Source organism: Punica granatum, chromosome 8 (assembly GCF_007655135.1).
Source record: "Punica granatum isolate Tunisia-2019 chromosome 8, ASM765513v2, whole genome shotgun sequence".
In the NCBI taxonomy this organism is placed as follows: Eukaryota; Viridiplantae; Streptophyta; class Magnoliopsida; order Myrtales; family Lythraceae; genus Punica; species Punica granatum.
This window is the reverse complement of record NC_045134.1, coordinates 8676112-8685831: the sequence shown is the minus strand read 5'-3', so window position 1 is coordinate 8685831 and position 9720 is coordinate 8676112. Positions and strand designations below refer to the sequence as shown.

General features: G+C 37.6%; 1 long non-coding RNA gene across 10 annotated transcripts; it reads right to left on the bottom strand.

Moving 5' to 3' along the window:
- Nucleotides 1-298: 298 nt before the first annotated feature.
- LOC116189585 lies at nt 299-6503 on the bottom strand. Of its 10 annotated transcripts, none has more exons than XR_004152428.1 (6): nt 4992-6498; nt 4741-4798; nt 4569-4654; nt 2263-2367; nt 816-985; nt 299-724 (listed from the first exon to the last, which is right to left on the bottom strand). It is a non-coding gene; the product is annotated as an uncharacterized LOC116189585 (long non-coding RNA). The 10 variants fall into 10 exon arrangements; XR_004152422.1 differs by having other exon boundaries at nt 4569-4658; nt 4741-4804; nt 4992-6497; XR_004152424.1 differs by having other exon boundaries at nt 4741-4804; nt 4992-6497.
- Between the last annotated feature and the right edge of the window lie 3217 nt (nt 6504-9720).

Genomic DNA, 9720 nt, shown 5'->3' with positions numbered 1-9720 from the left:
AGCTTTGTGGTAATAGCAAAATTATGCACTCCAGTCAATCCTTGAGGATTTTGTCCGCTGCACTCAAACGCGTTTGGGATTGAATCATAACATTTTTGAATTTGTTCTTTCGACGCAAAGCAAAGAGGAGAGGAAGAAAAGCATTCTTTTTCCAAGAAAAAGAAAAATTTGCGACTATTTTTCCATCCTCAGGACCTTTTATCTTTGTTTCTACGTTTCCGTTTAAGCCAAAATGGTGAATTAATTGAGTTCATATAGGCATTTTGAAGGCAAGATATTGAGATAGCAATTCTGGCTGTTGAGAAAACAATGCTGTATGATTCGTGTTGCATTGCTCATCACGCTGCTTCTATTTGTCTAGATGCGATCTAAGCTGATGTCGCGCTGCCTCTATTTGATAGGCAAGCGAGGTATCTGGCTGCTCCAGCCTGCCAGTCCTTCTCCAGCACAGCCCCTCGGAGGACAAGGTGTTCATAGCCACAAGCAACCCCCGGAACATTAGTCTACTTTAAAACCTGGACTGTGGGAAATGTCCACGATGAACACTGTAAACGATGGGAAAAGAATAAGAGCCTACTTTAAAACAAATCAACAGGAAAGGTTCTAGCAAAGAAAGCCAGCTGATTTAGTAATAATCAGGATTCAAGTCCAACATGTCCAGTCTCAACCGAAATCTGAGAGAAGTCAAAGGAAACGGATCCAACTCTGGCATCGTACTGTAGAGCTGTGAAAGAGTGAGAAGGATCGTGTTAGATCAAGGAAGTCTGACTGATGACCTGACTCTACTACGCAATTAGCACTTTGAGAATCCATACCAAACACCCCTCCGGCTGTATATGAGTGCAGAAGCCTAGAATTAACGTTTATGTGTTCCGGCACTCAGTTCAATTGCATAAACCTCCCTTAAACTTCCAGTGTTGGCTCGAACTATGGTGGAAGCCGCAAGTCGCAATCATAGTATCGCCATCCTAGTAACTAATAAGGCCTGATTTAGACATCGAAAATGAGCTGTTAAAAAAAGAACAATGAAAATTGTAATGAGTCAGTCGTTAACCTAATGAACACCCAAGGGGTTGGGTGTCAACAGGAACAACATAATAAATTTATGGTTTGCAGCTACAAACATTAAACTTGGGGGACTCTAACTTCACCAGGCCCTGTTGTAATAAATGTTTAATGATCCAGAGTTGCGTGTGCATCGCATAACTTCATCAGCTCTCAAAACAAAGCATATGGCCAATAACTGCAACGCAGCCGCTAGAAGAATGAATTGAAGTTCTCATCTTCCGAGCGGCAAACTTTTTCGGGCAGAAATAACGGCCACTTTTGTAACCAGCAATAAGATCTCAGTGGATACATTATCAGAAACAGCTACAAACTACCCCTTGTTGGGGATCAGACCACTAAGATATTCCACTAATCAAACTTTGCTGAGCAAAGATGCTACATTGATTCTTTTAAAATGAAAAATATATGTTTCCCCTCTTTGTTTGTTATCAATTCTTACATTTAGAAGCACACACAGCAGGAATTGTCTTCCTTAATTAATAGCATTTATGTTCATTAGCATAAAGAACAATGCTCATTACCATAAAGAACCCCAAAACAATAGCGTATTTTCTTCAGAAAATCTGCTTTTGTTGTTTTATTTCTATTATCTAGTCATATGTACAACAGCACCAGAAATATGTTCCTAAGCCTCGCAATTCATAAATTTTTGTCTCTTTCATTATAGACCAATACATTGAATCACATCTGATTCCAACATGACCATATGAATAATGAACTTCATCTAACAAATTGTGGCAAGAGGGAAAATTTTGTCAAATACTACCGAAAAGCATAAGGCCTAATCGGAGAATAGGCATATCAAGTCCAAATACACCCGTCCTCAGATTAAAATTTGTAAAGGGATTTGTTAACCATATTAACAATATTAAACTAATTCATTTTTCCAACTTATAAATTTGCCAAAAGACAGTTTTTGGTCGGGTCAATTGTGTCAAATAACATACTTTCCATCTTGAAGTGAAAAAGAAAAAAAGGCAAACAAGATAGAGATAAATATCAATGCCAGAATTTTCTTTAACGTGGTAAAAAAAGTCTAATTCATCAATGCATCTAAAAATCGCAAAGGGGAGTTGAAGAGCCTAGAGTAGAAAAACAATTTTGAAGGCAGAGAACACCCAAATCGTTCATCACCATCTGCATTAATAAATGGATGTGGAGAAAATGACATCATTTTCTGAGAAAATGACATACCATCTATGTTCAGCATAAACGATTGCCCGATACTTGACAAATAGCATTATGCCCCACAGATGTCTTCTGCTCCTGAACACCTGATTACTTGAGAGATTCCCATTCCTGCCAACCACACGAAGCCAGCAGTTTCTTGATCAGTAAGGGTAAAAGATAAAGTTCACAAAAAGACTGTTTCCGCATGGAGTGGAACATAAGCTTTTTCATGAGGATGGCCTTCAGTCAGCATGAATACACATCTTTACAAGAATACATATTTGAGAAGGAAAGTTTCAAATTCAGGATCTTCCACGTCTGGAAAATCAAGTCCTTATGTTCTTAGCAGGCCCAACTACCCCAGGCCAACAGCACTTATCCATATATGTTTCACAATTCCACAGGTCTCATTTACCTAAACAAGACTAAAAGGGTTTAATTTTTGGAATAAAAAAGTTCCAAAAAAACCAACTGATGCTCTTATACCAATTGGCCATAATCTACAGGATCAAGAACAATATCTATAATGTACAAAACTATGAAATATTGATTTCCCATTAAACGTGATAAGTACATACTCTCTACTTTGAAGCTCATCGTCTAATAAAAATGACGATCGAGCACTATCTTGCCAGAAACAAACATTTTGTCTTATCATCGTAAAATCATACCAAGATATATTCTCTATAAGAGCTGATATTAAATGACATAAAATGCTAAAGTTTATACTACTGGAGCCGTACTTAGGCGACCAATTTTGTTTTATTTCAGTCTTTCAATTATAAAAGAAAAAACCAATATATAAGTCTTGTTTGCTGAAAATAGGAGGGACCCTACGCTATAGAAGTTAAAGGTGCATTACAATGGAGTTTTCCTTCCCTCTGTTTTTCATTTCCCCTTGTTTAAACTCGCCTAAGAAATTACTGTGTATAACGGCATAGATGAATACTCATTATTGGAAACTCTTGGGCATCACCAAAAAGCCAGTAGTAAGTTCTATGTACTGAGACCTGTTTAGTCCTCCCTAATTTTCCTCGCCTCAATAACAAAAAATGTCAAGTAGTTCGAATATTGCACAACAAACTATTGAGTGGAAACTGCAAAAGAGGTAAATCTCAAAGACGCTTATGTCTTATAAAAAAAACAAACAAATAATTTTATTATCACTCTTTAGTTTCAGCCTGTTGTTTTAAAATACATTCTTGCCGAATGCTACATGAGAAGCTAAAATCCCCAACATCACCTAGCAAACCAGCTAATTCAGGTAAAAGACATATGATGGTGCATGTTGTTCAAAGTGGACAGACAGTTATGCTGTATTCAATATTGACCATGTGAAATTAAAGGCATGGTTTTAGTTAGCAGAAAACCAAAAGGGTAAGAAACCAACTTAAAGAAACCCCACAATCAAAGAAAATCAACACAATCAACTCTTTTTTTTTTTTTGGCTAAATATCAACACAATCAACTTACTGGAAGGAATAAGACTCAATGGATAACAAGCAAAAAGAGAAACAAGGAAAAAGAAAAACCTACATTGGTGTTTAGCTTCAGACATCCTACATGAAATTTTACTGTTTGGATCATCTTCCCACCAGAATGATTTCAATAACCGTGAAAACATCGTTGGTTTGTAACTTCCTTATGAAGTGAAAAGAACTCAACTAATTAGGTAACGTTGAGCCACAACATTATCATAACATAACCATTTTAACACTATCACGTAGACTCCAATAAAACCGGCAAACAAACCACGTGATAATATAATTCTGAATTGAAGAATTTTTTGTTTATATATATATTCATGAAACCATGTAAAAAGAATTATCCAAATACCCCGATCAATATACCACGAATTGACCCTCAATCACCTCATATACCCGGATTTACCACCCTAAACTTTTTGTAAGGTGATGAATACTTAACTTAAAATGACAGCGATCTCAAATTATATGATTATTTTAATACATCATAAATTTTGCTCATTGATGCCACTATAAAATCAAGTTTTCTTTAATTTCTTAAATGTCGATTGCCAATGGTGCTGAAAATCAAGAGTAGGTTGCTTAAAGGACATCGACAAGCCGCCAAATACAAGAGCCGATACAATGAATAATGCTATGAGCTGCTCCACCCAATGATTGCTAGCTACTTAAAAATTTTCAGCTCCATCAGGCAATTTTATTTTCCTCACTAGATAATTAAAGCAGCCCATGAATGGAAAAGGGGGAAAGTCTATCGTGCAAAATGGATAAATAAGTTACAAAGCACGGACAGTGAAGTACGAGGAAAAAATTGAATCTGCCGGCGATGGAATGATGACACCTAACCTGTGTTGACAAGATGTCTTCTTCTAAATTTCTGAGACAGCAGCTTCCTTCCAAAAGTTGAGAAGAATCCACAGCCAGAATCAGACCTATCTGCACCCCAAAAAGGACCTTGAAAGGACAATTGACAGTACAAAGGGACAAAAATTCCTCAAATCTGCCATACAAATGGTACATTTGGATGTAGGCGCTTTGCGTGAACCAAAGGAAACAGTAATCCAGCATATCTACTTCTGCTCCTGATCAGAAATTGAAATCATTATAGGCAAAGTTCACATTTCTGTAAATGTTATTTATGAATATCAGGTTTTGAGATTATGTTCTATTTATATAGATAAGATGACCGTCTCTGATTACAGTTACTTTTCAAAAATACATCTCTTTTCTGTTTGATGCAATTGTGGCAGCTGATACAGTCAAAATTACCTTACAAGATGTGTTCTCCGTAGCGTCTTTTGATACATGAAACCTTGAATATCTCTTTCAGGGAAAGAGCACATGAAATTTCTCTGGATCGGAAGTGCGATATGATCTGGTCTTGTCTTGGCTAAAAGACGTGAGCATAATCGCAATCTAAGGATAAATTAATCCCCGATTAACTCATAATAGCTGGATAAACCTAATAATTGGTACCCTTATGCTTAAATGGTCACATAAAATATAGTACATTACCTGTCGAACTGCAAACATAACACCATGCATTAGCCAGATTCGTGTCGAAAGAAACCAAAAAGTAGAAGAATGGGGAAGGATTTATGACCAAGGACCATGCTAGCTACAATCTAGATAAATACAGATTTATATTATATACAGGATCAAAGACTAAATGGATTATATGATAACGTGGTCCCATACAATAAACACAAGATTAGGAATCATCATCCAACACACACACACACACACACACACACATATATATGTTCATCAAAAGTCACGCCCCACTGAAGCTCCTCTCTTTAGATCATGAAAGGAGGCCACGATCACCCGTTAAGGAGGCCACGGATCGAAGACCATACCGGCAACAATACATGCACCGAGTCCCGGCTGGGAACTGATCAGGATTCCTTGTCGGAATGGGGGGAAGGGGGAATCTGACAGGAAGAGCAGTGAGCACGCAAAAGCAAAGGTATAGCACATCTATACAATTGGTCCCTCTGCGTGCTCACTCTCTTCTGTCAATTTCTCCATGCCCACAAATCCGAAATGCAATCTATGTGGGGGGAATATGAACATTGAACACATTACCTTAAAAGGAAAGGAGGGCAGACCACACACACGAAAATGTGAAAACATCATCAATGGGGGGAGGGAGGACCAAAAGGGAAAGGTACTACCCCAACCCGAGAAGCGGTCAGATCCATGAGAGAAGAATAACCCATTTAAGGAAAGTTGCCATAAGTCTTCCCCTCCCTCCCCGCCATTGAATCCAAAGAAAGAATCGACCTCTAGGGTTTTCTCTGCCCATCAAGAACCGAAACAACAACAAGAAGAGAAGAGAAGACCAAGAATCCACCAAGCGAAGCCATTCATCCCACCCGGACATTAATAAAGGTGAAAAAGGGTATCCAATAATAAAGATGATAAAAGAAAGAAAAAAGCCCTTCTTCTCTTCTTCTTCTTTTTTTTTTTTAAAAAAAATTCTTTTTGTGGGTTTCTCTCTCTTCCATGCAAAACGTACAGGTGTCGGTGACAGAGAAGAGAGTGGGGGCGGAAAATGTCTCTCAGACTGCGGTGGGGGGCTCTGTGCGCTCCCTCTCTCTGGTGGTGAGTGAAGGAAGCCCATCATATACATACACAGAGATAGAGAGAGAGACCCCTTCTCCTGCGGGGCGTGTTGTGTTATTATCAAATAAATCTCCTCTCCTCCATAATAACTCTCTCTATCTATCTATCTTCTCGAAAAGGGGGAAGGGATAGAGAGGGAGAGAGAGGGGGTGGGTGAGGGGGTGAGGGGCACATACACTACGTGTAGCTTTTATTGGCAAATCGAATGGGATGGGAGCAAGCCATTATGTGATGACTTCACTTCATGTTTGTTGTCAATAAATAATTATCAAGACTAATTAATTAGATAATATTAAACCATCATATATAATAATATTGTGATGGAACCTCTTTAGTTAATTTAATGAAAAGGAGGTTACGAAAAAAACCACGGAAGATAGCTATCTGGACGGATCCAGAAATCAAGGGTCGGGAGTGTTCAGAGGTCGAACATCAACCCGATGTGAACATTGTCGTGCTGGGAGGGTAATTAGAGCTACAAGGCGGTGAATGCCCGCGAACTATCTTTTGTGGGTGGAAAGACAAGCAACCGACATCGACCATTTGGATCCCTATGATTTTATCTCGACCAGAACTCAAATTATACATCATCATCATTTCGTTAACATATCTTCAGCTTTCTGACTCGTTCACAGTGATAGGGACTGTGATATTATCAGCGTTGAAAGGCTATTGCTACTTACTTATATTACGCAAACTGTAATTTGATCAACATCGAACATGAAAAAATTGACGAATTCTTCCCGCACTCTCTTTCTAAAACAGCTAATAATTCTTCCTGCCACTCTTTTTCTAAAACAATTGACGAATTCTTCCTGCACTCTTTTTCTAAACCAGCTAATAATTCTTCCTGCACTTTTTTTCTAAATCAATTGACGAATTCTTCCTGCACTCTTTTTCTAAACCAGCTAATATATTTTTTTTCAACCAAAAGAATTAATAAATTCTTTTTCTTGGGTAAGATTTTTTTTTTTTTTTTTTATAAGCTGGGGTAAGGATTTCCTACCCCCTGAGTTTAGTTAGAATGAAGAATTCGAAAGGCGAGGGAGGAGCGGGGGAGATTTGAAGGGAACCGTGGATTTGACCGGTGGAGAGAGTGAGGGGCTGAATCCCTGCCGTAGGATTGAGATGGGATGGAATGAGATGAAGGGGGGAAGTCTTCGTGTTTACTGTGAGTTTGTCCGCATTTGGAGATGTGGAGGGGGTAAGTGTGTTTTTTTTTTTTTTATGGGGAATTGGGTCAAAACACCGCTTTGATGGGACTGCGTCATTCCGGGGAGACCAACGGTGCCCTAATCCCCTGCACCCGTTTTCTCCGCACCCCCTCCTTGCACCCGCCTACGTGGCACCCAATATAACAGTGCCCCCCCCCCCGGCCCCCCTGCTAATTACTTAATTATTATTATATAATTATAAGCTTCGAACACTTGTTGTAGTTGGTGCTCCTCTTCCAATTCCATCTTTATATAGAAGATCAATCATTTGGATTATGGGTCAAGGCAAGTCGTTGACCTCATCAATCCTTGGTAAAGGTAATGGTGAATGATAGCACCCGAAGATAATTCTTACCCCTATTGTGGATAGAAACATATTAGGTGCATTCTGATAATGATTTATCTTTTTTTTTAAAAAAAATTGATGAGCTGTGTTAATAGCCGAGAAACCTTACAGTACTTGCATGTTCATTTCAAGATCTGGTGCGAGTTGTGGGAAAGTGTATCAACTAGTGCACCTCACATGCAAGCAATTTGCAACGTACCAAGGAATAACAAGAATGACAAGAAAAAGTCGATACTCAAAGTGAACCGTAATTAGACGTTTTTTTTAGGATGCGAAACCATACAATATAGCTTTAGGTAATATCAAGTGCATCTCCACCTTTTTAAAGCTTCAACTTTTGAAAACAATAGGTGCATGGCACGTCACCATGTAGTTGATGTCACTTTCCAATAGGGAAAAATCGTGCATAACAATCGATAAAAATGGGCTCAACTAAGAAGACGGCCTGCCTGTGGGAAGAAATTTTCATGAATATGTCCTAGGAAAGGAATTGATCTGATATATATATGTCTCTTTGTATATGAAATGCCTACAAAAACCCCTTATTTCTTCGGCCTAAAAGGAGTTTTAGAGTTGTAACATAAGATATCGAAACTAAAAAATATTGGATTTAAGTCTCACCAATATGATTTATATATCTTTTTATTTTGCTTTATTTCATCTCATTATATAGAATTCACGAGTCTTTCTTATAACTAAAGAAAAAAAGAAAACTTTTTAATTTTATTTCCCTCCCCGTTAGGGCCCCTCAGCTACAGTCTTCCTCGATTAGTTGTTTCAAAACTTTGAATAAAGCCGAGCCACTTTTTTTTTTTTGGGTGGTCGAATTATTACGGTTTCGTTCTTTTGATAGAAAAAGCGGAGCCACTTTAGATACAAATATTTCTAGCACATGATAGTGCTCTAACAAAGGATATAGACATGCATACAATCCAACTAAAAAAAGAAAAGGATATATATGTATATATATATACACATTCAATGTGAGATGGAAACTAACCTAGCCAGTCAAGATCGATCTTGTTAATTTTCCATCCAGATTAAACGTTCTCTATTAAAATTTGTTATTCAAAAGTCAATATTTCTCCAAGCCTGTGGGCTATGTTACTCCACGACATTATCCATGCATGACTCTTACATACGAGTCGAATTTTCATAGTTTCAATATATATGGATAGTACACGATCCTCGACATCTCTGCTTCGGGTGACTAATCAAAGATGAATCAGTTAATTAATCAATTAATTAGTTGTTTGTTAACTTTGGAGGATGGGGTTTAAGGCAAAGCATGCTTCCAATATGTACCCAAAGGAAAGAAAGAAAAAATAATAATAAAGATGGTTATTTATTTAACGCCTGAGTGGGCGGGGACCAACTGTCCCTTGCTTGTACTGCAAATTGCAAAGCCCTGTCCTCTTCCCATGGCATTTATTATAATTATATATATATATATATATGTATATATATTTCCTTTTGTTATCTTTGATTTCTTCCGCTTTTGGAAGGAAATGTATTTGCCTTTGTCATTTGGGAAAAGAGATGAGAAAAAAAGAAGACCCAATTGTGCAAAACCGGTTTACGCTTACGCTTTGTTTAGATGGAGGAAATGGGAGGAAATGAAGGGAAAGAAAAGGAATTTGGAAATTTGTATGAGATTTTCAAAAGCTCTCGTACAAAATTTCCTCTATTTTCTTTCGTTTTTATCACTTTAGACAAGAAATTAAGTAAATAGAAATAGTTTATTTACCAAAAAAAAGTAATTAGAAATAACGAGAAAGAGTTTTAGTATACACTTATCCTTTCAACTCAA